The sequence below is a fragment of the Cebus imitator genome, unplaced genomic scaffold (genome assembly GCF_001604975.1).
Source record: "Cebus imitator isolate Cc_AM_T3 unplaced genomic scaffold, Cebus_imitator-1.0 Scaffold418, whole genome shotgun sequence".
Lineage (NCBI taxonomy): Eukaryota > Metazoa > Chordata > Mammalia > Primates > Cebidae > Cebus > Cebus imitator.
The window spans coordinates 89,554-92,855 of record NW_016107733.1 but is presented as its reverse complement, the minus strand read 5'-3'; the positions used below and the strand labels follow the sequence as shown (position 1 = coordinate 92,855).

Genomic DNA, 3,302 nt, shown 5'->3' with positions numbered 1-3,302 from the left:
AAGAGAGAATAACCAAATTGATGCAATAAAAGATGATAAAGGGATATCACCACAGATTCCACAGAAATTCAAACCATCGTGAGAGACTATTACAAACAACTCTACGCACATAAACTAGTAAACCTGGAAGAAATGGATAAATTCCTGGACATTTGCCTCCTCCCAAGCCTAAACCAGGAAGAAGTCGAAACCCTGAATAGACCAATAACAAGATCTGAAGTTGACACAGCAATTAAGAACCTACTACCCAAAAAAAGCCCAGGTCCAGACGGGTTCACAGCCGAATGCTACCAGACATACAAGGAGGAGCTGGTACCATTCCTTCTGAAACTATTCCAAACAATCCAAAAAGAGGGAATCCTTCCCAAATCATTTTATGAGACAAACATCATCCTGATACCAAGACCGGGCAGAGACTGAACAAGAAAAGAAAACTTCAGGCCAATATCCATGATGAACATAGATGCAAAAATCTTCAATAAAATACTGACAAGCCGATTGCAACAGCAAATCAAAAAGGTTATCAACCATGATCAAGTAGGATTCATCCAAGGATGCAAGGCTGGTTCAACATACACAAGTCCATAAACATAATTCACCACATTATCAGAACCAAAGACAAAAACGACATGATTATCTCAATTGATGCAGAGAAGGCCTTTGACAAAATTCAACAGCCCTTTATGCTAAAAACCCTCAATAAACTAGGTATTGACGGAATGTATCTCAAAATAATAAAAGGTATTTATGATAAACCAACAGCCAATATCATACTGCATGGGCAAAAACTAGAAGCATTACCTTTGATATCTGGCAGTAGACAAGGATGCCCTCTCTCACCACTCCTATTAAATATAGTACTGGAAGTTCTAGCCAGAGCAATCAGGCAAGAAAAAGAAATAAAGGGTATTTAAACAGGAGGTGGAAGTCAAATTCTCTCTCTTTGCAGATGACATGATTGTATATCTAGAAGACCCCATTGTCTCAGCCGAAAGTCTCCTGAAACTGATAAGCAACTTCAGCAAAGTCTCAGGATACAAAATCAATGTGCAAAAATCACAAGCATGCCTATACACCAATAACAGACTTAAAGAGAGCCAAATGAAGAATGAACTGCCATTAACAATTACTACAAAGAGAATAAAAAACGTAGGAACACAGCTAACAAGGAATGTAAAGGACCTCTTCAAGGAGAACTACAAGCCACTGCTCAACAAAATAAGAGAGGACACAAACAGATGGAGAAACATTCCATGTTCATGGTTGGGAAGAATCAATATCGTGAAAATGGCCATACTGCCCAAAGTAATTGACATATTAAACACTATCCCCATCAAGCTACCAATGACCTTCTTCACAGAACTGGAAAAAAACACCTTAAACTTCATATGAAACCAAAAGACAGCCCACATAGCCAAGTCAATTCTAAGAAAAAAGAACAAAGCAGGAGGCATCACACTACCAGACTACAGACAAGGCTACAGTAATCAAAACAGCATGGTACTGGTACCAAAACAGAGTTATAGACCAATGGAACAGAACAGAGGCCTTGGAGGCAACACAACATATCTACAACCATCTGATCTTTGACAAACCTGACAGAAAAAAAAGCAACGGGGAAAGGATTCCCTGTTTAATAAATGGTGTTGGCTAACACAGCTGGCTAGTCATGTGCAAAAAGCAGAAACTGGACCCCTCCCTGACACTAAAATTAACTCCAGATGGATTAAAGACTTAAACATAAGACCTAACACCATAAAAATCCTAGAAGAAAATTTAGGGAAAACCATTCAGGACATAGGTGTAGGCAAGGATTTCATGACCAAAACACCAAAAGCATTGGCAACAAAAGCCAAAATAGACAAATGGGACCTAATCAAACTCCACAGCTTCTGCATGGCAAAAGAAACAGTCATTAGAGTGAATCAGCAACCAACAGAATGGGAAAAAATTTTTGCAGTTTACCCATCTGATAAAGGGCTGATATCTAGAATTTACAAAGAACTAAAATAGATTTACAAGAAAAAAACAAGCCCATTCAAAAGTGGGCAAAGGATATGAACAGATACTTTACAAAAGAAGACATACATGAGGCCAACAAACATATGAAAAAATGCTCATCATCACTGGTCATTAGAGAAATGCAAATCAAAACTACATTGAGATACCATCAATGTATCTAGCAACAGAAATTCCATTTGACCCAGCAATCCCGTTACTGGGTATATATCCAAAGGAATATAAACCGTTCTACTATATGGACATGTGCACACAAATGTTCATTGCAGCACAGTTTACAATAGCAAAGACCTGGAACCAACTCAAATGCCCATCGATGATAGACTGGACAGGGATAATGTGGCACATATACACCATGGAATATTATGCAGCCATCAAAAACGATGAGTTCGTGTCCTTTTTAGGGACATGGGTGAACCTGGAAACCATCATTCTCAGCAAACTGACACAAGAGCTGCCAATCAAACACCGCATGTTCTCACTCATAGGCAGGTGTTGAAAAATGAGAACACATGGACACAGGGAGGGAAGCACTACACACTGGGGTCTGTTGAGGGGAAACAGGGGAGGGACAATGGGGGGTGGGGAGTTGGGGAGAGATAGCATGGGGAGAAATGCTAAATATAGGTGAAGGGGAGGAAGGCAGCAAATCACACTGCCACGTGTGTACCTATGCCACAATCTTGCATGTTCTTCACATGTACCCCCAAACCAAAAATGCAATAAAAGTAAATAAAAATAAAAATAAATAAATTAAACAAAATATATTTAAAGGGGGCTGGGCGTGGGCTCATGGCTGTAATCCAAGCACTTTGGAGGCCAAGGCGGGCGGAGCACCTGAGGTTGGGAGTTCAAGACCAGCCTGACCAACATGGTGAAACCTCGTCTTTTAAAAATAAAACAAAAATAATAATAATAATAATAAATATTTAAAGGGAACCCATTTTTCTTTAGTTGACAATGTAGAAAAGACTGCTTTGACATGGTTACATTCCAGGATGCTCAGTTCTTTAAGGATAGACTAAATGTCTAGTATCACCACTTACAAAAGTGTCTTCAACATTATTGAACTTATTGTGAGAAATAAAGTTTGTATTTTTTGTGTTTATTAAAAAAAAAATATTAGCTGCGCATGGTGGTGGATGCTTCCCAGCTACTTGAGAGGCTGAGGCGCAAGAATTACTTAAACCTGGGAGGCAGAGATTGCAGTGAGCCGAGATCATGTTGCTGCACTCCAGCTTGAGCAACACAGCAAGACACTGTCTTAAAATAATATAAATAAT

General features: G+C 39.2%; 1 protein-coding gene across 4 annotated transcripts in view; it reads right to left on the bottom strand.

Moving 5' to 3' along the window:
- Positions 1–3,302, bottom strand: part of MRAP2 (melanocortin 2 receptor accessory protein 2) — a 73,027-nt gene that overhangs the window by 50,324 nt on the left and 19,401 nt on the right. The gene's annotated exons all lie outside the window — the stretch shown is intronic.